This window comes from Temnothorax americanus, unplaced genomic scaffold (genome assembly GCF_048541705.1).
Source record: "Temnothorax americanus isolate GAGA-0224 unplaced genomic scaffold, ASM4854170v1 Scaffold53, whole genome shotgun sequence".
Taxonomy (NCBI): Eukaryota; Metazoa; Arthropoda; class Insecta; order Hymenoptera; family Formicidae; genus Temnothorax; species Temnothorax americanus.
In genome coordinates, this window is record NW_027509688.1 from 129,230 (window position 1) to 155,872 (window position 26,643).

The window sequence follows — 26,643 nt, forward strand, 5'->3', positions numbered from 1 at the left end:
ACATCCATAACACAAATAACGAAAGTTGGAGGCTGCTGTTTAATATCAGCGTCACACGTTTTTGAATCCGATCCTATACGCGTATTTTGAGATTCAGAGATCTGGTGCAATATACTCTAAAATATATCAGAAAATATACTCTAAAATAAATTACATGTATAAGTAAAACATAAAAAAAGACCTGCGTCGCGTTTTGAGAGGACCTGCTATCTATTCTTATTGGCAGAACCGTCGCATTATAAATTCCCGCAATTCTCTCGGAAATTGCGACATCTCTTAATTCTTAATGCACCAGAGTGATTATGCGGTGATCGATATAGCACAGTTGCGCGTCTTCTATAGCGTATTCTATAATCGCGTTTTGTTCGGGTGGCTAAATACGCATATTCGGGAAACTGCAATGGCCAAACATCGTCTGCTTGTCACACGATTCGCCGCACTAATTTAATTAGGTACCAAAAGCCTTCGATTTGTCGAGACTTCCCGTAAACTGTCATTGTCCTGCTCTCTGAGATATGCTTTCGATTAATATATATTTCTATAAACTGTTTGCAACGATGTTTCCAATAACACGATGACACTAAGCATCCTGCGATAATTGCAATCCTGGTGTTAACGACGTCTTAAATTAAGGCGTGTCTGGAAGACAAGGATACAGAAATTATTGCCGCGGTAGAGAATAACTGGAAAAACCACTGTGAAAATTAGTGGGCCGTTCTCAGATTAGATTTTGGCCGAAACACGATGATGACGATTATCTCGACACGCCCTCCGGTCGTTCGAATCACCGCGGAGAAGGAAGCCTCCTTCGTTGAAGCGAGACGGAAATCCTGATTCCTGACACTTATCTAGAGGCTATAAATCTTTCCCCGTGAGGTCAACATACGTATTCGTGACAGCTCCCGGCTTCTCGTGTTACGTCGCATTGTAATAAAAAATTCAAGATATAGAAATCGGGAAATATTGCAATTACATTCTTTGAGCTCTCGTTGTCTCGGCAGTTACCAACGCGTTTATTTTTCCATTTGTACATATATTTACATATCTGTTACTATTTACATTATTGATTTACGTTGATAGATATAGTATAGCATCAGCGCGTAAATTGATATAAAAGAAAAAGAGAAATCTTTCTCGCTTGGAATAACAAAGATGAAATAATTCTGTCGATAATGTCAAACGAGCGACCGTATGGATAAATAGATCGGCTTAAAATCTCAACCGCGACTTCGTCAAATCACGAAAGAAAACCGCCGAGTGTATGCGTATATACCGAATGTCGCGATCGTTACTCGCGCGACTTGAAATTGGCGTAACGGTCGGTGGATGCGCGGAGTTCTTTTCCGCGTCGCGCTTATGAATCCCTCGATCGAATCCCGCGCGCGCGCGCGGGGCTTCTGATAAATGAAGTCGCGGAAATCGCGGCCGTGCCATGCCGAAAGAAAGCGGCGGACGGGACGGAGCGCGGCTTCTTGCGTAAGAACCGCGCGAATAAAAGATCGGCGCGGCGCCTTTTCGCGCGTATCACGCGCGTGAGTGGCACCGGTAGCCAGTCGCATGCTCGTCCTGTTAATTGTCGCCAATTAACGAGGTACACCTCTCGCCGGTGCGGCGTCTCACCTTGCCTTCGCCGAAGCCACCTCCTTATCGGCACTATTCAGGATCGCCGCCGTGCTCTTTTCTCTCCGCCGGCTCGTACACCCCGACGAGCAGCGGTAAACCATCGTTCGCGCTTTTGTCGGTATAAACGCCACGTCATCCCCGCTAATCGTCACGAAAACGTATGCCGCGTTTATACGACGTCCACTCGATAAAGACCGCTACCGGCCGCGCGAGAGTGAAACGCGCCGCGCCGAGCCATCAATCTTTGTACCGATTTCTTTGGCCGAGCGCGCGGTTGTCCTAGCCGCGGTAAGATCGGTAATACGAGTTTAGTTACCTATCGCGTCGGGGTTCCGGCACCGAAATCGCCGCTCGTTAGCGAGGCACATTCGCGTTTTCCTTTGCCTCCGGTGAGAAGTGCCTAGACGAAAGAGCGCGTCTCTCGTGAGAAGATGATTTCCTGAACATTCGCCAGCTTATTCTCCAGTTTTTTGCGCGAGTAAAATTATCGTCCCTTCAAGAACGATTGTTACTAAAAGAATTTTGGTAATCTTCATCACAATGCTTTGAATGAACTCTAAATCTCCTAGAGCGATTTTGCCATTAATATATTTGAGTGATTGCGATAGTCACTCCGAAAGAGAGGGCTATCGCACTCTAATTTGAGTAAATGCGGCACTCTTTAGGAGTGAATTTTTCACTCAAATTTTTAGAGCGGCTAATCTACCGGAGTGATACGAGATTTCACTCTAAAGCTGATTTCATCAAATCATCAAATCACGACTCACCAAAGATCAACTGATAAATGACTCTAACAGAGTGAAATTTTCCACTCAAAATTGACATAATTCACTCTTATGGACACTGATCTACTTCACTCGAAAAAAATGTCCGTTACTCAAATGGAGTGCGATTTCATTCCAAACTTATATAGGCTCAATTTTCACTTTTCGTTACACTTGATGCATTTCACTCGTTTCGAGTGATATATTTCACTCTTCGATTTTTAGAGAGAATGTACTCTGAGTAAGGCAGTTATTTTAATTGCTGATTGATATATTCGAATCGAGAAATTAATTATATAAAAGTTATTATGATAGAAAAATTTTTGTTCGGATTAGATATTCTATGTCGAGATTTATGACGTTGCTAATGAAACTTTTATTGAAATCAAACGGAACGATAAATATCAATTAGAAACTGAGATACGATTTAATATATTATATAAATGATGTTTAATGGGGTTCTAATCACTGCTTTAACTGTTTATAGCCTAATCACAGTTATAGTCGATTCGCGAGAGGTCCAATTGATCAACCTGTTTCTCTAGATGTTTACAGCAAGGTCTATAAAGCATCGTGTTGTTTCTGTGTTTTAACCAGGTAGTTAAGAATATATATGTATACGACTGTGTAAGGATCAAAGATACACGTGAAGGAATTTTTAAACGTTATTTAACAAACTTTTTAGAGAATTATTTTTTAGGCAAATTAGATTGAAATTTTACCAGGCACGTGATATTTTAACAACATTAAATTTTATAGAATGTCTGTGACGTGTGAAATAGAATTACACGTGCCAGAAACGCGAATTCTTTTTTCAAGTTGTCATCCAAAGATAATTTTTCCAATGAACGAAAGTAATTAACGCATTTGGCTAATACAGTTAATCACGGTAATCTATATTCGACTCAGGATTCAATTTGGACAATCAAAATAACGAAAACTTAATCGATTTCGATTGTTGTACATCTCTCAACGTCGCGACAACGGGGATCGTCGCCTACGCTTCACTTTCACTCGATTCACTCGCGTCGCGTCGCGTTGCACGTTCCCGCAAGGTTCCCGTATACCGTGGTGGCTCGTGGTGCCCTTTTTTTTCACGAGTCATCTCCGTAGGTGCCGCGCAGTTTTCACGGGCGAGAAGTGGCCGACGACGGGGGGTTGGCGGGTTGTGTACGTCTCGTGGTGTCCGGGGCCCGACCGAACGAGCTGACGGACAAACGCACAATGAGAACGAGGAATGCCCCGCAGAGCCAGACATGAAGACGTCACTCAGAAACGGTAACGGTCAGGACACGGGGTCAGGCCCGATCTGACCGTTCCGGGCTGGGCTTCGCCATCAGCTGCGCTCTCTCGAGTGAGTCAGCGTCGGCTCGGCCAGTCCGCGCCGTCGCTTCGGAGCACCTTCCTCGAGACGAAATTCCGAGGAAGCCCTCGATATCGTCGGCTTCACACGTTTATACGCTTCGAGAGCCACACGTTTTATGATAGATAGGCATGCAGAGAGAGATGTATTTTTAACATTCTGGAATCTGGTCCTCTTAAGTGCTTGAGATAAAATATATGTATCGATAATGAACGTTTGTGTGTATTCAGTGTATTGGTAATGCATTGAAGCAAAGAAGAAAAATATGAACATTTTGAGCAATAGATAATAAATAGAAGAAGCCGGGAGGAGAGAGAGCCTGGACGATGAGTAACTAAAGAAGAAATAATTCTGAATAATGTAAGTGAAAAGGATATATTTGTCAAAGACAGGACGAGAACTAAATTTTTCTTATAAACATAGTGTAAGTCATGAATGATTAAAAACTACAAATTATAAGAAGGAATATTATTTCGTCGTATTCCTTAAATACAATCATGCAATTAAATCACCTAAACAAAACAATAATAAAGTTTACGAGGACTCTCTGCTGATTTAAAACATCCATCACAAGATTTCCGAGGTACGTCGTGCCGTTTGTAATCGGCCGTAACAAATTTTCATTGAACAATGTGCATATTCGTGTTTAACTATCAGTTAGCGATTCCGGGAACGTCTGTCTCGGAAATATGAAGCAGGAGCTGTCAAATTTTTTCGAAAATTCGACGGCGACCTCGACGGAACGCGACGATTAACGCCAGTGGGGGGGGAGGAGGGGAGGGGGCGAGGTATAAATCTTACGCAATTTAAGCTCGAGCTTCGCGCGGCGGACAATGAATGGCGTAGCGCCATTTCAGCGCTTCGTTGGCTCGTAATGCGGCCGTAAATTAAGTCCCGCGCCGATTGGTGCACGCGTCCATGTCTTCGTGATTTACAAGCGTACGACGCGTCCCCGTCGTACACACCCAGAAAACCCGAGATCACTCGCGTTTATCGTCCTCGTCGTTCCCGTGACGTAACCCTCGCTGCGCTTAGAAAGAATAAGCTTATTCGCGCGAAACCTACATTACTCATCATTCATGTCCATCCGCGAGGCACGCTTGTGTTCGCGAAATATGCTTGCTTTCTGCAGTCGTAATAATTTACTTAGCGATAAAAGCTTGTCGATATTTTCACAAAATATATCATTGATTAATCATCAATGCGGCTCGGGACTTAATCGGACTTTTCGTCGCGTATCGCATTGAAGCGAAAATTTTCATCAGCATCAGGTACCTATATATTATTGAAAATATCTCTTAATGCCTTCGCGTTGGCATTAAATATAACGTCACGCAGTTTAACTTAGGAACTAATACTGAGACCATCTGTTTGGAGTTCGGTTGTAATTTAACGTAAGTTGATATAATACTCTCTAAATCTCGTAGAGTATAATTTCGCCACTAATATATTAGAGTGATTGCGATAGTCACTCCAAAAGAGAGGGTTGTCACTCTAATTTGAATAAATGCGGGCACTTATAAGGTAGGAGTGAATTTTTCACTCAAATTCTTAGAGCGGCTACTCTACCGAAGTAATACGATATCACGCCAAAGCTATATAGTGAATCACAATTCACTTAGGAACGACTGATAAATGACTCTAAATGACTCAGAGTGAAATTTTTCATTCAAAATTATAGAGTGACATAATTCATTCCTATGGACACTGATCTACTGCACTCGAAAAGAATGTCCGTTCACTCAAATGGAGTATTTTACTCTTTCTTAGAGTGGCGAATCACTCGAAGTACACAGGTTCAATTTTTACTTTTCGTTACACTTGCATTTCACTCGTGACTGATATTTCATTCTTCGACTTTTAGAGAGAATATTAACTTTAGTAAAGTTAATATTCTCTCGACTACTTAGATCAGATTATTCTGTATAAACGTTGAAACATTAATAATGCTTAATGCAAACTTTGAAATGCGCGACTATAAGTGTATACCTACGTGTCGATGAATGCTGCATGATTAGAAGCACACCGCGTTAGTGCGTAAAAAGAAAATCGTGTCGAATTTTCCGTACCAGTCGACTCGCTCCTTCACTGAAAATCCTCGACTGAACCTGTTTCGAGAAGTGAACACCTGATCGTCCGGTCGAAAGGTGTGGAAATACCTAGCTGCGAATTGAGGAGGAGCCGTCGCTATACGGGCAAGACGAAACGACGATTATTTTTGGTTTTGGCATCTGGCGTGCGGCTCAGGCTACAATCTCTATATTTACAAGTCATTCATGCATATAGCACGCCTTTTGCGTAACCACAACAGAGGCCCCCTGGGGGCTGCAATAATAACTCACCTTAGTGTCCTTTAAAACAGCCATTATTTTATATGGAATTTTTCGATAACCGACCTTTCAACAACTCTCGGTTTTTCACGTTTCATGGCATGACCTTTCCCTTTTTCTCCTTTTCTCTCTAGCGCCACTAATTATCTTTTCTGGAACAGTTTCGACAGTTTAGGCAAGCTGTCCAACAGGGAACTGTCAAAATTGTGAATTGTAAACCCAGTTGTCAGATAATAAATATCTCAATTCCAGATGGTTTTCAGTTTCTCTCGGACACTAAAGTTTCCTTCTGTCAATTTTTGTTCGAAGAGATATTAATTTTTGAACAGGAAATAACAGTAAATAAGCCTTTAATAACATTTGTCTGTTACTAAAGAGAGACACTTTGCCGTTTGACGAAGCAAAGAACAGAATATTTGCTATAAATATATTGGCATATACCGCGGATCCATTCAATATAATTAAAAGTTTCCGATACAGTTATTTTCATCTATAGTTATTTACTCCTTTAAATATGGTGTTAAAATATTTTAGAACTTAGTGCTTTAACCCTTACTTGCCACACTTCTGTATAGACGTCACGTACTTGCCACATTGGGGTAGAATCTACCCCAGCGACAAAGATTGTTATAACAAATAAGCTATTCAATATTTTAACCTGCCAATTTTTTTAGAACTTCTTAAAAGCTTACTTTTAAAAGTTATGTAGGTTATATAGCCAAAAATTAAAATTATGTATGATACAAAAATTAAAATAGCAAAAGAAAAATGAAAAAATGGCTGTTTTTACAAAATAGTGGCATGCTCGAACTATTGACAGATGTCGCTATAGACCCGCTCCCCATAGGTTTCGGTACTTAAAATTAAGGGAATATGGTCGTGGGGTTGATTTGATCCCAGTGTGGCAAATAAATAAGGTTAATAATGAGATACACACATAAATTGTGTAATTATATAATCCAAACTCAACCAATTATTGACTTTAAAAACTATATTAGAACGCGGCGGGTGAAATGCATTTCGCGAATCTAATAGTGTGAGAAAGATATCGAACTCATTTGAAAGTCATTTACACTAATCTGAACAGCGATGACGGCTACTTAATATCTCGCGTTTTCGTAGCTGCCTGGAATAGAAGAATCGGTAGGTATAACTAAAAAAAAAGAAGAGAAAGAATAAAAAAAAAGATCGTTCTATTCCTGGACAAATCGAAAGTGGGACTACCGACGTTTCTGCGGATCGGGGGACACGATGAGCACAAATCATTATTAACGACTGCCACGGCGCGACAGCCGTTGTACGTTTCGTGAAATATCGCAAGCGGCGGAGCTTTATTAAGCTGCTTTGATCTAACCTGCGGTCTGTGCTCTACTCGCCATGATTCGCGCGAATCACAATATTACTTTCACAGCAGCATACTGCAGATATTATTATATTCCGGTAGCCGTGTTTTACTCTCGCACATTCTGCTACGGTGCTACGCGATAAACTTATCATATCGGTAAAATGTCATTAGCCGGATAATTATGAAATGTGAAATGCAAACGTTTTTAAATGTAAATTTCAGGTTTTAAATTATCCTTGAGATCATGCCTTAATAAACAGATGCTATTGCGTTTAATCAATGCACCGTTCTCTCATGCACGTATATAAATCTTTCGGATAGCTTCGCGTCATGAAATAAAATTCGAAATATTACCGCGACCTCAAGAATGGATTTTTTGACGATTTATTCGCGTGCTTGGAAAGAACCAATGGTGCGTATCAAAATAGCGAAAGGACTTTAATAATAATCACGTGTTTATTTTCATCTATATACGTAATAATCAAAAGTCACGCGTCTGCATAATCGTTTACTTGATGCAGCAGACTAATCGCGAGTTAGTCACGACGTTATCATTCTTTGATATTCAACCGTCGGAATCCTCACATCTACCTATCTTTAATATATAAAACAATATTTACCCTATATATTATACCAGAACATGAAAGAAGCGTCTATTCACGCGCGCGCGGGGAAAAGAAAAAGATAGGGTAGACGGAGTCGTTCGAGGAAGGTATGGAGGAGAGGCGCGAGAGAACTCTGAATTTCACGGAACCGCCGCGACCGCCTCGCAGTCTCGCGCGGCAGCGAGAATAATTCAAGGTGGAAGGCCGCATCGATTTCGTGGATAGGCGTCCCATCCGTGGCGAGATGCTGAGGCTGCCGCGCCGGCTTGGTTTATAATAAGGCGCTATAACACGCCGAGGTCTCTCTCTCTCTCTCTCTCTCTCTCTCTCTCTCTCTCTCTTTCTCTCGCGCGCGCGCAGGTGTAAGGAGGTGTCCGGCACCTTAAGGCTTCCAGTAGGGTCGAACGGAGCGGCATATTTCATCCATTGTCGCCCCTCAACTCCGGCGGCGGCACTTTTCAACTTTTTATAGAGATTTTTATACCGCTATATCTATACCGTCTCTCTACGCGCGGCTGCGTGAGGGAGAGAGAAAGAGAGAAAGAGAGAATCTCTCCGGGAGAAGCCGGGAGCAAGCGAGAGAGGTGGGCGCAGGACGCGAAACGAGGGGGAGGGTTCGCCCCATCGTGCCTGAATATGAATATAATAATGAGAACGGGTTTCGTCGTCGTTCCGCTTCTCCGCTTCTCGTCCTTCGGCTTCGCTCACGGGATTTCTTCTCTCGGCTCTCGCAGCGACGAGTCGCCTCTCCTTTCTTCACTCCTCTCTCCTCCCCGGATCCCTTTTTCTGCTCTCCGCTTCTACCCCCTTCGTCCTCGCCCGCGCAATCATGCGGACGCGTATATACGCGCGCTTATATACACATATATAGGTACGCGCCGCTTGGCGGTGACAACAAAACCGGACGCGTGTCATTGCGCCTGCTAAATTGCCTCCTCGCGTTGCCCTGCCGCCGGATCCCGCGGTCGCGGGATCCCTCTGACGCGAATCGATCCGCCGCCGGTTATTGAACATCCGCGTGGACGTCGCACCTCCTTGCGCTGCCGCGGGAACCGTATCGCGAGACCAGCGTCTGTGCGGTAAGAGTCAAATGTAGAAGCACAGCGAGATCTCTCTCCGCGGACGGGTTTCCGACGGTATAGCGATTTCCCTCCTTGCTTTCTTTTTCGTTATTATAGCGTCGCTCATGCAGGCCGGCCGCGCAGTGACCGTTCATTTCTCTCTAATACCTTGAGCTTTCCATTAAATAAAAAGACGATGAAGGAAGATTGAAATTTAAACAAACTCGGGTTTTTCTTCAAGGAAAATGGAAAATCGTACTCTCTTTTCATAGAGGTTTTGCCACTGATATATTAGAGTGATTGCGATAGTCACTCCAAAAGAGAGGGGATGTAGTCACTCTAATTTGCATCAGGCACTAGTAAGATAGGAGTAAATTTTTTACTCAAATTTTTAGAGCGGCTACTCTACCGCAGTGATGATATCACTTCAAGGGCCGGTTGTTCCAATTTATTAGTAAACTAACTAATAGTTAAATTATATGCCTATCCTTGTTTAATTTGAAGGAAAAACAAAGACACATATATGATTTAACTATTAGTTATAGTTTACCAACTGGTTGGAACAGGTTGGAACCGGCCCTAAAGCTATAGTGAATCACGATTCACTAAAAGATCGACTGATAAATGACTTTAATAGAGTGAAATTTTTGACTCAAAATTGTAGAGTAATATAATTCACTCCTAACTGATCTGCTGCACTCGGAAAGAGTGCTCTTTCACTTAAATGAAGTGCGATTTCACTCCAATTTCTAGAACGCAATTTTACTCTTTAGAGTGGCGAATCACTCGAAGTGCACAGGCTGCTCAATTTTCACTTTTCGTTACACTTGCATTTCACTCTTCGACTTTTAGAGAGTACTATATCAAGTGCTGTGCTGGTGCTGTGTTTTTGACGCTATCTTACGCGACTGCATTTAATTCGGCCCAGACAAGAATTTCCCGTGCGTCTATTTTACAATCCATTTCTGCGTATTCTGCCGTCCCCCTCCGTAACTGTGGGAATATTACGAGGTCGACATACTGGAAGTGTTTATATGTACGGACAATTGTTTATTCAACAAACATCTTAATCTTCATAACATTAAAGAAATATGTGTTTGCACGTATAGCGCACGTGCGAGAGGTACAAGGATTAGAAGCGATTAGCTTCTAGTCGGCTAAAAGAAAAAGTGCATGTGTTTCGGATTGTGTTTTGGCAGTCCCCGAAAGTCGGATGTCGCGTTTGGTGTTAGAACGGTGTTGAGCTAATTCCTTTTAATTAGACACAGCTGTCTATCTGTACATCGATACGTTTATACTATACAGTTGTAAGCTTAATACTTCATTTGTCATATGTGATGAGATTGTCGGATGTATATGTACCGATTAGCTATCGGACAGGACATTTTTCATGTACTGGGAAAATTCTCCTCAGGACTCTAGAAATTCTCTGTCCGATAGACAATCGATACTTTCGCGGCAGACGAATGAAGTATTAGTCCGTGAGATTAGCCTTAGTGTAATTAAATTTCCTCGCGAGCGCAGGATCTTATGTCGCATCCCGTATGCATTCATCTGCTGCAATTCAATATAATGCTGAGAATGAAAAATACTACGTTTCTCAAGTCTATCGCGCAGTTTATCCTATACTGTTTCTTTTGTTTGCGCAACGTTATATACAGCGGACGTTGCGTCAATTATACTTAATATCGTCGTATAAGCAAAAGGCGAAGTGGATTTTAAAGAAAATAGTCGTTCATTTCTGTTCCTTTCGAAACTAGTTTAAATTACTCGTTAGGTTACTTCCATGTTCAATTAATGTACTTTCTTTAAACTGCAAACGTTTTAGTTTTATCTGCGCCTCGATCTCATTAATGTGGCATGTTATTGACATGTTATTAGTTCCAATAATATTCTATCACGTCGTCGTTTCCGAACAATCTGCGCTGGTTAAAAACCTAAATGCTGAAATCACTGACTTATTTGCAGAAGTTTGCATCACAGCTTTGCGTTTTGAAAAACTGCGGACTTGCCACAAACGCGAAATAATGGATAGTCTCATTAAGTTTCGCACGCGCGACATTCTCGATAGAATGGAGAACCAGTTCGGACCGTTCTCCTTTTTATCTGCGCCGTCTCAGGAGAAGCAGCGGCTTCTCAGGAGCTCCCCATCAATTAATTACTCGATTAATCAATGTCGAAGGCGACGTCGTATGCACGTACGGAGGCGTGCGCAGCTTCCCACAATCGGCGAGCGTTCGCAAAAGCACAGAGACTTCCGAGAGAGAGAGGGAGAGAGAGAGAGAGAGAGAGAGAGAGAGAGAGAGAGAGAGAGAGAGAGAGAGAGAGAGAGAGAGAGAGAGAGAGAGAGAGAGAGAGAGAGAGAGAGAGAGAGAGGAGGGTGCTGTACTCTTCTCCCTCTTATTTTTCCTCTCTCTTTCTCTTTCCTCAGGTATCGTCAACTGCAAGCGATATAATAATGGCAAGCGAAAAAGGGAAAAGATACGTCCTCTTTTCTACGAAGATAACGAGAATCAGAAGGAGTCGGCGGAATCAGTGAAAGAGAGAGAGTAAGAGAATGACAGAGAAAGAGAGACGGTGAGAAAATGGAGAAACGAGGGAGAGGCGAGGGTACGGAGCGAGAGTGAGAAGAAAGAAGGAGCAAGGAATGTCGTACACAAAGGTGTTGAGGCCGGATAGCAGCGAGAGAGCAAGAGAGCCGAAGTAAAAGCCGCTGGAAAAAAGGTACAGCCGCGCACGGGAGAGAACGAGCGCGATAGGACGGAACGAGAGAGAGAGAGAGAGAGAGAGAGAGCAAGCGGGAAAGGGTCGGAGCGCGAGGAGCTTTCGCCTCATCGGCGGAGAGATGCGTGTGTACGGTTATCGATATATTACGGGAGGGGAGGAGAGAGAGAACAGGGAGCAGGGGGACGGGGGCGCGTCGGTGTGCGTGCAAAAGGGTGAAAAGGAGGGACATATTTTATATTTATGGGTATTTGCCGCTACTGTGCTTTTGCGCCGGCGGCGGCTTGCGGCAGAGAGCTAACCGATCTCCCTCTTTTCCCTCCTCCCGTTCCCTCCTCTTCACTTCTTCTTTCTCTTTCGGCACGTCGGATCGGACCGCGCTCCGTCCTGTTCCCGCCGCCGCGCTGTTCTCCCGGCGGTATCTCTCCGTTCCCGTCGCGTCGCGGAGTCCTCAGCGCGGGACGCGCAAGCCGGCGGCCGGACCATGTGTCATCTCCGGTGTGCCATCCCATATTCCGTTCCTACCATGATATGCTCAAAGCTCGTTCCACGCTCACGTTGGATATCCTTTATAGGTGTGCGCGTTTGTCCCACATCTATATATAGATGCGGGGTGCCGTGCACGGGGTACAGCCAATACCATAAGGAAGGCTCCCGAAGAACGTCGTCGTGGTATACGGTGCCTATCTCGCGTTTATGTCGAGAGTTTTTCGCGTAGCCTCGGCTGGAAAATCCTCGGTTATAGATACGAGATACCCAAGCGCGGTTCCCTCGCTCGGGATAGAATTGTGGGCGTTGAATCGTGCAATTGGAAAAAATCGGAGGTGTAAAACCTCTTGATTTCCGACTACGAGAGATTTTACGTAGACCGTTTACGTAGATTTCTCACTCTCGGCGGTCTAATCCCTTCCTTACGACGCAAATATAAATATACAATGTCGCGACAAACGCACGGGAGGGCGAGCTCATTTTGAATTATTCCGGGAGGCCGATCAATTTTCCGCGTTACGACACGTAAATCTAAAAACACGCAGCAATCGAAATGAGTAAAATTCGTAGAATATTTTACGCAGATGCGGTTCGGCACGCAGTCTATAACTCATTATAAATGCGACGCAATAAATATACAGGATTAATTAGGTGCAAATAGCTATCACTTAAAGATCTGTTGGCAGTACGTTAGTTTCGAATAGTGCGTGTTTATTTTCGGCATGCCGGAGTCAATCAGCCTGGGAACGATTATGTAATCGCATTACTATGTAAGCCGAGAAACAGCACGGATCAGAGAACTAGTCAGACATGCTAATCAGTATACCGGGCAAGGTTAATTTCAACAGTTAGGTATTATACCTTCCGAGTCCGTGTTTACTGTTGCTACTTTTCTCCCTCTCTATATTGACAAGTTCTACAACAAATAATTCGGAAATTTGAATGTAAAGTCAAAAGTACGTGACGTTAATACATTTAATTACGTTAATACAAAACGTTAATACATTTAATTCGCCTAACTAAGCTTCGGTATCATATTTCAGCAATTAGAATCGAATCGAAGACTCACATATCTATTCGTCCTATTTAGCGGTAAACTACCAAGTTTCATTAATATCATGCAAGATCGCATTGAATGCTATATGTCAAGCGGAACGTATAATCGCATAAGGAATGCCAGTACGCCTCTAAATGTAGAATAGGGCGAACACTTGTCAAAGAGAGACAACATCACGTTAACAGATATGGCTGTGCAACAATCTTCTCGGCGAAGAGTGGACGCGATTTCCTACGAAGACTGTACGTTTGTTGGAGTCATCGCCGGCAGCGGCACCTTCGTCCTCTCCCCATCTTCATCGTCTTCCTTTCTATTTCGATTGCTCTTCTTCCCCGAGCGCTCTTTCGGACTTTTACCTTTTGCATGCGTTTGCCGAAGAATTTACGAGCGTAGTTTGTGACCCGAGCCACCGGGTGCCTCATCCTTTAATTAAGGATTGTGCCACCGATGTGTGCCGTCCCCCTATGATACGTGGATACGTCTCTTCTTCGCGTCGCGATGGCGCTGGCAACCTTGACCTTCCTCCGACCTGTATACGACGAAGTCGCAGAATAGTCTATTCCAATCTTTACTTTTTTAGGCAAACAAAGATTTACACTTACGTTGCTTACTTAGGATCACTTGGAAAATCGCTGAAGCTTAAAGAATTGTTTGTTGGAAACTTTATATTAGTGCGGTACATTTTTGAATTTGGAAACGCTATGAAAGTTAAGAAGGCGTAAATTGTTTAAACGCAAAACTATACATTCTCGTGTCATGATGTTACATTGTTGTCGCGCAAAGAGGTAGAGAGTAAAAGAGAAACATTTGTGTACAGTTTTCTAACAAAACAGCACTATTTGTATTTGGAAGATAAACTGGGCGGATTAATAGCGCGCCTGGCTAGGATGCATATCTTTTCGACGCTCCGGGGCGCGTTCCTCCGTCAACGAGTGTCTACTCGCGTGATTCGAATCATCGAATTATATCAGCATGCGAATCGCTTACCCATCGCCCACGCATCAGCCAGTCAGGCAGTCTCTTCGGTACTCGCTCGAGAGGATCGAGCGAGAAGGGAAGATCGTGTCGAGCACACCGAACGTGGATTCTTAATGCGGAGCGACTACGGGCGACGAACCGTGAGCGCCCCGTCTAATGCCTTCTAAAAGCATCCTCCGACGCGCAGGCACGCGGGGGTGAAGTAAGGGTGGCTCGGACGAGAGAAAATACGAGAAGCATTAGCGCGCGCGCGGTTTCGGGGAGCGAAGTGAAAGCGGAATTCGAAGAAACGAGAAGGTATGGCGGTCGGTGAGCAGGGGCAGGGGGGCAGGGGAGAGAGATCGGGGAAGTAGCGTGCGGAAGCATTGTAAAGTAATTTGCCGAGGCGTGTCCAAGGAGAATCGAGAAGTCCTCACCTTCCTCGTTCCCTTCTCGTTCTCGCGACGCGGTCTCGGCGGGAGAGCATAAGAGAGGAGAGGAGAGAAAGCGGCACCGACGACGCTCTCCGACCATTACCGTTCGCGCGACGCCGCCGCCCTGCATGGCTGTCGGACAGACGGATGAATGGATGGGCGGATATGCCCGCGTAGTGATGGTTTACCGAAGGGGTGGCTTTATTACGCTCGTCGGTTTTCGGCTCGGCCGGGCGTGAAACGTTCAAAGATCGCACCCGCGGTGACGATTTTGAAGAGGGTTGGCTGCGGCACGAAAGAGCGGTGAAAAATTGCGGCGTGTGCCCGGATGCTTTGCGGTGTGCCGTGAACAAGAATCGTTTTATAAGACAATATTTTCTGGATTTAACAATTTGAATTAAATATTTATACATAGACACTTTTTCGATTTTGAAGATTTCTAGTTTATATTTTATTTGTCGAGTATATTTTATTAACTCTCTCTGTATTATATATTAAAATAAAATCTATATGTGCATAAAACTAGTGGGTCTTGATAGAAAAGAACTACGCGAATATTAAATTAGAAAGAAATAACTCTCAATTAAAAATTTATGTCATTACGTCTCCGATATTTTAGTTTATAATACAAATTATTGTTATAAAGCGCGATTCTGCTATAGACGATTTTTAAATTCATGTTGCCGAATTACTTCTTCTTTCGAACTCCGATATTTACAACAAAGCAGAGTTGAAACGCAAAATTGTATCTCAGAGATCTTATCCTCGACAAAATGTCCGAAATTCACCCTCTCTTAGAGAGCCTCATGCCCGCAGCACGCCCTATTTTCGCCAGTCGTCCTTTTGGCTACCGCTACATTTTCGCCGAAAGTATCTACGGGCCTATGAAAGCGCTTGCCGAACCGTTAAGTGATGCAAGGCACAAAAAGGTTCATTCAGGAAACGAGAGCTAGAACAGCATGCCCTTCAAAAGGGCGGGAGGACTTGGACGAGACATGTTAAGTAGCTGCCTCGCACCGCAGGCGTCGGTCGTCAAGGGTCGTCAGTCCGCCAGAGATTGGATCGCCTTTGAAGAGTTTACATCGTTTTCCCGAAACGAAACCGCAAAAATGTCAATAATCTCAGCTGGGTTCCAGCGATTGCTCCGCCCGGGAGAATGTATTTTTTTTCCTGGGCGCTAACCGGGTTTCCGGTTGCGGTGAACGTGGAAAACTGCTAATAACGGAAAAATTAATGTGTCATTATAACTTTATGAAAAAAATATTATTACCATTGCAGCATTAAAAATCCACAAAAAGCCGTAACAGAAGTTTAGGCTTGAATTAATGAAGAAATGCATCACATATGTGTAACACGTCAATTCTTATGAGAACCCAACGTGTATCAGACGTGTATGACAATTTCAATTATTTTGTCTTCCTTTCTTTGTTGCTGAGAATTCTGAATGAAGAAAGACTTTTTTAAAATTATTTCCAACAGTTTGTTATACAGGTTTGCAACTATCGACAAGATTACAGCGAATCAATCTTGTTTCTCTTTGATATTTATTTATAATAAGATACACTCTTACTACATCCGCATTAATAGTCTGTTATTGAACATTATAGCTATAATAAAGAAAGCATTCAAAGCATCTACTATTAATACTACGAGATGCTGCAAAACGCGCGGATGCAGATTCATACTTTACATTCCGGCAGATGTTTGATGTTTTGCACATTATTTATCACTAAACGTTCTTCATTAGCTCCAACCAGTTTTTCGACGTGACAAGGAAATATGTTAAAAAATCCATGCAAATCGACGACCGCTTCATGGCCGATCGCAAATCGCAAGCCGATTCGTCGCCGTTGCTGACAACAACGACAACGACGACGACGACGACGACGACGATGACGGCGTCGCGGTTGTCCAGATGGAAACCGGTTTGATTTCGAGCTCGCCGTTGTAAGACGCGTGTAAGACGCCCGCTCAATTATTCCACCGTAAATCTGAGCGGCAACGAACCCCGCCGGCCGGGCTGAAGCGATCCTGGATCCAGAAGTCGGCGCGAATCATTCCGGCTGATTTAACGCGAGGGCCGCCGGTAATTGAATATCTGGATATAAGAGCTAGATAACGGGCTATCATTGCACGTGCACGCGTTTACTTTGACGATACCCTTACCCCGCGGGATACGTTGTCTCCAATATGCGACAGATGTGGAATGCGATCACGAGCGAGCGTCTTCATTCGCGTTGCTGCATATATGCTCTTTGTTCTTAATCGTGTGCCAAACACACTCGAATTCTCAAAATGTTTGGTCAGAAAACATGAACCGAGCATTTTAATTCAGTGTTAATAGCATGTTTTCATAGCAAAAATGTCCTATGCCTCTGACACGGCCCACGTCATTGCCTATTCAAGGAATTCTTCTACCTGCCAAAACCCGCAGAAATACCGTTACTTCGCATAGCTCTTTTGAAAGAGAGATGCACTTAATGAGGAGGTCTGAATATGTATGAGAAAAACTTCAACAGTAAATGAGTTAACAGTATAAATAAACACATATACAATATATATGAATAAATAATATATATGTATTATAGATGAATATTTTTAAATAATTTCCTTGAGAATTATTGCCTGTAATATTTCTTTTTCTGCGAATGCTATAGCTATTATTAATGTCGCTTTATGAATTTTTTAGAGCGTATATATTTTCTTTTTTATCTACATTTCTAATAATATAAACGTTGAAGATAGAAATGTACCTTATATTTATATTATTAATAGATAAAAAAAATTAGTAGATGAAATTATGTCTCGAATAAAACAATTTTTAAACATTTCTTTGTTTTTATTCTTAGTAAATCAAATCAACCGAGGAGACATCAATCTCCATCTTTCCAAATCGATTAGGGAGATCTCTCTAAGGCCCAGTTTCACAAGTGTCGGTTAACTTTTAATCTTAGATTAACTCACTCTTTGTCTCTTTCTAAGGGGGACGTTAGAAGGAGACGAAGAGTGAGTTAATCTAAGATTAAAAGTTAACCGACACTTGTGAAACTGGACCTAAACTGGATCTCTCGCTTAGAGCTAGTCACGAGTCACGTTTATAGCCTATGAATGAAATTCAGGACTACGAGCGAATCCACACTGGGTGATCCCCGAGATAAGTGACTTAGATTCTCCCGCATCTCTCGATAACGCCTTTTAACGAAATCTCTTAGCGCGACTTAGTTGAATCACCTGATCGTGAAGGGCACTCTCCGGCACCTCCGAGCAGGAAATATAAATTAATTCGGGGCCGTTTTGAGGGGCGAAAGTCGTGACGTAGTAGAGGGTGGGCATCCATTCAGGGCTCCATTCATTCGTTTTAGCTATACAGGACTATAAATCCTACGTTCTCAGATTCATTGTCCAGTTCGACGATCCCTTCGTGAGAACCGGACGTATGGGCACTTTTTCTCGCGTATCTATTTAATCCTTCGCGCACTTGTTTCAACGATAAAATATAACGTATTTGATCTACCAACAAATATAACAATAATGCGGACCACGCGATCATATTCATAGTCTGAAGAAAATAACGCAAGTTGATGTTTTGACATCTATAAGAGAATAACGCCAGTACAAAATGTCTTTTAAAGTTAAACATTTTTAAGAGTACGAAAGAAAAGGCTTAGCTATATATATATGTAATTAAAATATTTGGTTACATATTTTTTAATAACATAATTAAAATTTCCTATCGCGTTTGTCCAATTGTGTGCGTGTCGCTTCAGTTTCAATTTAAAAAAAAAGGTGGAAAACGAATTGCATAAGTTTTTCAGAATTATTATCGCGTCAAGGGAATCTCTTTCCCGCTCCAATTCGCAGATAAAAATCTCGGCATTCTATTAGCGGTTCGTGCGCAGAGCGATCTTAGTCATCTCCGTACCAATAAACGAGTCGTTTGTCGATAATTAACTACGCCGGGAGATAATAGAAGTCCCTAGAGACGCAGTCATGGGGAACATCCGTGAAGACTCCACCGCAGTCTGGCAGCAGAACGGAGGAGTCGTTTCCTGTCGATACTCTCGCTGTTCTCCTCGCACGTTGTGATGCACACGTGGCGCAATACGCGTCACAGAGAAAAGGGCGATTTAATCCTATTGGGAGTGCTAATCTTTGCGCGCAGGAGAAATTCCCCTCCCACTCTGCCAAAACCTCATAAACCCCATGACGTACTGTAATAATAGTCGGATCGCGCTACCGACCGTGAAAATAGGCCGGACGATATGTCAGGCCTCCGGCTCGCCCTATCTCCATTTTTCACAGCCGTCAATTTGTCATCATCGAAAGAATAAGTGGCTTCTATGGCACAATTTCTGTGGGACATTTTTTATAATTTTCTTTTTCTTTTTTGCACGAGATTACTTTCGCCGATATAAATTTTTTCCGAGACAATGGCTGCGACAAAAGGAGTAATGTAAAATGTTTGTTTTATTAGTTGCTATATGTACTTAAATAATATGAAACCGAGTATGAAACTAATACCTATTTTTATGAGATAATCTTTAAAGCGTTGTTTTAATTGACATTTTAGTTACGAATCTGAATTTTGAGTTTAAATATATATATATACGTTTGTGGGTATAGTCACAAACAAGATGAAACACGCCCGTGAACGAAAGAAGTTGAGAGAAGTCCTCTGAACGCGCGATTGGCTCTCTGGCATTTCTCCTGTTGGATACATCAGATGGAGAAACCGTCTTCTCGATTCAACCACGATGTTCGTGTTCACGGCCTTGTCTCCGGTCTTCTTTTCAGAGGATGTCGGAGACAGGTTGGACAGGAGACGCGTGAGATGGAATCTAATCTAGAAATATAAGAAGCCATTTCTACATTTGAACATTTCGAATTCCTTCTAACATAACATTTTGATGATTTTATACTGTTCATCTCATAAAAGAATAGTCCATCTACAAAGGATAAGGTATATAGATATATTTGATTGAGAAACGTTAGAGAATCCAGCTGAGAGTTTGGAATTTAGACCTTTCAAATTTTACACTTTGCTACTGTGACTTGAAACGCTAGGAAAAATTGAAATCTGAGTAGATTGTGATTTCGATTGGGACGACCGTAGTGTCAAAAGTGCCAAACATTTTGAATACCGTGCTTGCACGGATATGACAGGCGGGAAAATGCAACCTGTTGTGGGAAGACTCAAGTCAGCACTCGAGGCCGCGATCGATTTCAGAGGAATACGACGTATCTGTTGCGCGCCGTTGTATCTTCATTCTCATTTTGACTGAATATATATATATATATATATATATATATATATATATAGAGAGAGAGAGAGAGAGAGAGAGAACGTTTCCCCGTCGGCGGATCGAGCAGCAGTTCAAAAGAGATCGTCCGCCCGCCTTGAATATTCGAGCACGTCCGCGTGGCTCTCGTCCCGGTCAGCTTTCGAGAAACGAGGCGAGACCGGACAGGTTGACGCGCGAGATGGAATCTGCACCTTACGAGGGACGCCCGCAGAATGTATTCTATGTGTCGCCGATGTCAAACGGTTAAAAGGCCCCGAGACACGCCCGACTCGTGTATCGCGACGTCTATAGCGCGTCCTATACGTCCGGCCCGGCGTCATCCGAAGACTTCTCCGAGGACTTTGTACGGGAGGAGAATCCTCCCTCTCAATGCACTTGCGACCGTTAGTTATCACGACTCTCTCTGCAATCGCTACCTCTTTCTATTATCGTGGCGGTTGTTGAAGAAATATTTTTCATATAGTTTTCCTTAGTTTTGATAGAGGCGACAGAATCCTATAATATACCTATATGTATTAGCCTCCAACGCTGCGAGACTGTAATGAAAGATGAAGATCCATTCAAATGTCGAACCTGTCCATCGAGACGTAAATTTCTTGAAGTCGGGTTATTTTTCTATTTTTGGGATTTATACCTGAATTTTTCTATCTTTTTCCCGTGTGTGAATCGGTTCTCCTGACAGGTGAATTCTCGACACATTGTGTCGAACTAGAATAATATATCTGTCGCGTCTCGACCGGTGTCTCACGTCAGCACTGTGTCGCCACGATTCTTAGGACGTTTCCCCCCTTTATTTATCGTTCTCTCGTCACTTCCTCGGCTGCTGATGATTCTGGATCCGCGTAAACACGTAACTTGATAGGAAATTGCCGGAAAAGTCGCCTCGAGAAAATATCTAGTTTTAGCATTTTTCCGATTTCCGAAAAGGCGGAGATGAATCGTGTTCTTCGAATGTCGCGTAATATGGATATTTTCATATTAAACGGTTAATGGTTATTCACATTATTATCTTTTTTTGTGTATCGAATACGCTTGTGAAAAAATCAATTGGAACTAAATAATAATTTCGAATGTTACAACACAAAAGTTTCTTCAAGAAAATAATTGTACGTGAGAATATTTCTTCTATGGCTAAAAATAATTAATAATGAATGCCGAATAGATAGCTTAGATCTATTAACTATAGAAACAGGTAGATTCAATGTCCTAAAAAGAGAAGATCGTCAAACTGTTATTATTTTAATTTTTATTATTCCAAGTGTCTCTCTTGAGATTTATGTTATTTCTATTGAGTTTGTATGCATCATCCAATATGTCACCAGACCTAAGATCTCTTTTTCTTTTTTTTTCTGCATATTGCATTTCATAATGTACTGGGATTTCAAATCCCCGAAGGTTGGACATAATAAAATAGACATTTTCTGCAAAATAAATAATCTGAAGATGATTCGCAAACTGAACTGTGAACCGTGGTGTCGTCAATTCCATTCTTTTATGGAAATTGGATATCTGTCAAAACGTGAAAAAGGCTATATATAGAAGAAAATCAATATTAATTATATATGTCCCATCGATGTCCCAATGGGATGTTTTGGAAAAGCTGTTTGTGAAAGTGTTGATCCTATCATTCCACCACGGTTTGAGAACCGTGTGAAAACTAACACGAGAGACTGGTATAAAAGGGTTTCCTGTCGACAAATATTAATTATTATTTGCATTATTAGATTATTATTAATTAAATATTTTTGAAACTGCAACGTTTTAGAACGTACTTTATAACAATATTTTGTGCGATGTAATTGGTTACAAGCATTTACATATATTTTGAAATAAACACAATTATATTACCTAGTTATCGGCATGTTAACATTTAATTTTCTTATAAATTTTAATATAATAAGATTTTAAATAATAAGATTTTTAAGAAATAGGAATGTTATTGAAAGATGATTCTTTGGCAGCGGGCGGGCTCCAATTAAGTTTCAAAGATTTAAATGTTTTTCGTATTTTACTGAAGTGTAATGCTTCAGAGTCACTGTTTTGTAATCTCTCTACGGATTTTCATATAAAGGAATAAGATGATACATCAATATGATGATCGTCGATTATCCGGATAAATTGAGAGATAAGAACTTGCTATATGGATTATCCGCAAAAATATACAAATAAAGAAACAATGAATAAAGAAACAACTTAAGGTTATTGGGCTAGTACCATATGAGTCAATATATAAGGCTTAAATTTTATTTTAAGAAAAACCATTTTTATGGATATATTCTAGACACTTGTATAATTACTGGTTTTATAATGTATATATAACTTTTTATTTGATTATGTATCAATTTATTTACTGATAAATGTAAACAGTTCAAGATTTGACTTCAGTTGACATTCGTACAAGAGAAATGTCGCGACATTTGCATCTCTTCGCTGTAGGCAGCTATCATGCCAGTGCCATGTGTTTGAGTGAGGTTATGTATTGTGTTTATGTTGAAAAATAATGGAAGGTAACAAACAATTTCGACAACGGGAGATTTGCTTGCAAAAGAATAGTGCTGTGGAAAGAAAACACTACACACGGCGCGGCGTTGCCACATGTTCACGTCGCGTACAACTGATCGAAAGGCCGACAAGAAACGCGACAATTCATCAACTTTTGATTGAATTTTTGGCTTTATTACACGTTACACGTCAACGTCGTTTTGTCTTATACTTAACAAGTGCTAGAAGAATCAAATAATGTTATTTTCAGTTTTTTGAACTTGTTTCTTTACAGACAGTGAGTGAAATCCTCGAAAAATGTATGTTTTCGGTACAACTTCCCGCGTAAAACCTATAAAAATGCCAACTTTGAGATTTAATATCTCAAAAACTAGACGTCAGATCTTCTCAAAATTGCAAATTTAAGTGTGTGTGTGCAGTGTGTGTGTGTGCAGTGTGTGTGTGTGTGTGTGTGTGTGTGTGTGTGTGTATTTAGGTTTTCTTTATAATATATTTTTAATTCAGATTTTTTTCTTTGACATGCTCTGATGGCTTAATAACCTTAAAATGATAATATAAGCCATGAAAATATTATCGTAATTCAACTTCAAAATTTATTAAAAATTGGTAGCATATATTTTAGCATTTATTATAAACAAGAGATGTCTCAACCATTCTAACGCCGATTATACATTTCAAATTGCACGAACTTTCCGGGGGAGGAATATTTCTTTTTCGACACGCGTGCATCTTTGAAGAAAAAAAAATTCGTGGTATAATATAGAATAGAAGAAAAAGAGGACGAAAAGGGGAAGGGAGACCAGGCCGTGACGGGGCCCGTTTGCGTCAGTCTCTAAACAGACCGCGTTTATACTCGTCGATCATCAGGAGCCTGGGTAAACAGCGTTTACAGGGCCGACACAAACGAAACGCCAAATTGTAACAAACTGATCTATAACTAAATTACACGCTGTACCCGTCCCGTTTCGTCGCCCTCCGCGCGCAGCTATATAAACACGTCAGCACGCCGCATTGTGCGCGACTCCCGAATACGGATATCGAAGCCGCCTATTGTCAGGTCCTCGCAGCGTTGAGAACGCGATCGCGTCCCGTACTCCCATTCTCTGGACGTGCGTCCCGCGTGCTTGTATGCGTGCGAACAGCGTTCCTGACGGCGGAAACTCGGCAAAATCGGTTCTCGAGCATGCACTGTGTTGTCGACGGTCCCAGAAGAAACGTCGTTTTCTTCGCCTGCCTCCTTTTCCACCTTTTCGTTCAGTTTTCTTTTTGTCTCTTCTACAAACACGGGTGTTGCCGTGAGACTAAAGATTTTTCTGCAATGTAACGTTGAGGCCTTTTCAACGCAATTATCCTACAATAGATAATAGGGGTAGACTCTTTTTAATTTATACATATAATCGTTGGAAATTTAATATACAATGTTCTATTTCAGAATCTCCTAACTTCTCGAATACCATAATATATAACGACATCTTTTTCTGATGTGAAAATGCATAAGAGATAAAATCTTTCCAAGTTTACATATATGAGATAAGTCGCGGGAAGATGTCACAGCAGTAAGAATTATTATATAGAAACATGAACAAACCAATATTAGTCACAATAACGCTTCGGAATTTTTGCAAGATGATATATAAGCTTTCACATAACAGTGCTGAAAATAACTAAGCTATCGTAAACATGTTGTAATTCGATTATGTTTATTTATACAAAACTGACATCTTGCCCTTATACCTGGGAGACGATGCAAGATACTGAGGAACATGCAATACTCAATAAATGAAGTGTAATACAAAAATTGCACGTCAGTATTCGTGTATAAATAAAATAGTTTTTCACGCTAATGGTGTTTTTCCTGAAGTGGCATCTTACACCAAAATGACGAGAGGAGAAGATCCCACTTCTGACTCTTCGCACACACACGGACACGTGCGCGCGCGCGCGCGCACGCACGCACGCACGCACACACACACACCCGGCACACACACACACACACACACACACACACACACACACACAGTGTGACTTATCTACACCTTAAGTGCAATTTTTTTACCTGATTTTATGGAACCTTTTGTACACGTTTGTTTGCTGTGTGGTGGAGTCAAAATGGCGGATAACTGCAGTACTTTGCCTAACTAGTAACTTTATTAACGACTAGAAAGCATTATTATCTATCGTATAATGAACGAAATATTAACAAAGTAGCATCTTCTCCCGACTTTACTTTATAAGTTACAAGTTTTCTTGGGAGTTTTCTGAAGGGAGGATCCTTTTTATATCTGTTATATATACGGAAATATACACAACCGTTTGGAAGCACTATTTTCTTAAGAAAAACAACAGTGGTGCCAATACTTTTAAAGAAAAATGTTATATATGAGAAACTTTACCTTGTGTTTTAACTATTGAACACAGTATTATTTGTTCCTAATAATTTTTCAAGGAAAAATTTTATTTGAAGAATTTTATTGGCACCACTGTTGTTCTTCTTAAAAAAGAAGGTAGTACACTTTCAAACTTTTGAACGGTAGTGTATATGTTCGCGAAAGCCCCGAAACAAAACTTTTGTACACGTGCAAATATTTATGTGACAATTAAATTCATTGGTCATGAAAATACGCTAATATGAAGATCGGTAATGGCATTCTATTACGCACGTGTCAATGGATGACAATTGTGGATCGAGGGATTCTTTTAAGAGCCGATTTTTATTCTCGAAATCATATGACCTTACACTGCGGTAGGATTAAACGGAAGCCCGCTAATCGGTATACGTATAATCTCAGTTTTAGCTCCCAGCGAAGCACGTGTCCGCGCGATACTTATTCGCGAGTGCCAATCGATCCCTTCACAAGGAATAAGCTATCAATGCGCAAAATCTTGTTACACATGAATAAACAATCACCTTATTGTTTCGAATAGTTCTCGAGCGATTACACAAATTGACATTGGCATTTTCGCGGAGGAATTTCTGGAAACGCGTTCGCGTATTTCTATAATGCAGATCTGACAATAAAAGAAGACAGTAACATAACAGAAATGTTATTTTCCAAGTAGATTATAATAGAAATGGCATTTTTGCTCCAAAATAATTTTCATCAATAAATCGATTTTGAATACCGATGAGTGAATGGATATAATACGAAGTGAGTGGTTGGAGAAACATGCGGAAAACGGCTACATAGGTATAGGAAACATTATATTCATCCTGTAGCGACACAATCGTTCGACAAATAATGAGATTACTTGCGCGTCTCTGGCCGAGTCGGAGGCTCGTTATTCGAGCGCAGCATCCGGTCGAAGCCGGGAGTTTGGTAACGAGCTTTACATAGAAATGTGGGCGCGCGGCATACCTGGGCGATCAAAGCGGTCACCGCGCGCTATTCACCGACTCCCGATACTTAAAGAATCGTCAACGGGTCCTTTAACCCTTACCGAGGAGAGGTGCGGCTTTCGATCGAACAATATTTTTAGCCCTGCATTCGGAAGCAAATAGGTGTGTCTATATATAGATACATAGCTATCGATGATAATCCGGGCGAGATCTCGGGAAATTTTTCGGTTTCGCCAATTAGGCTTTTCTCTCTCTCTCTCTCTCTCTCTCTCTCTCTCTCTCTCTCTCTCTCTCTCTCTGAGAAAGCGCCAGGGGAGAGAATCCGAAAGAAACGAAGGACGAGAGATCGTTATGAAGGGACGAAGGTATGTAATGCCTAAAGGGAGAAAGAGCCGCGGCGCTTCTTCCCGCCGGTGACACGGGGAGAGCCCAGTTAACGCGACCTTCAACCAATTCATAGGCTCGGGTTAAGCCGAGGATTTGCGGCTTACACTGATGGTGTTTACCACCACTACGGGAGATTTAGCAGTTTCTGCGGCGAACCGGCCGCGACCATGGACCACGCCGTACCCCTCCGGGCCAGGTAGAGGCACCTCTGCGCTTTGGCGCTTTGCGGAAGCACGACGGACGTGATGCCGCTTTTCCGTCGCCCGGCCAAACTGCGCTGGCCGCCGCTAACCGCCGCTTCATATATCATCCGGTGGACCGTATATATATATTGTGGTCGAGCACTTGAAATACTCTTGAGA

The 26,643-nt window shown here is 41.9% G+C and overlaps 1 protein-coding gene across 1 annotated transcript in view; it reads left to right on the forward strand.

Moving 5' to 3' along the window:
• Nucleotides 1-26,643, forward strand: part of LOC143904517 (uncharacterized) — a 64,103-nt gene that overhangs the window by 1,122 nt on the left and 36,338 nt on the right. The window lies entirely within an intron of this gene.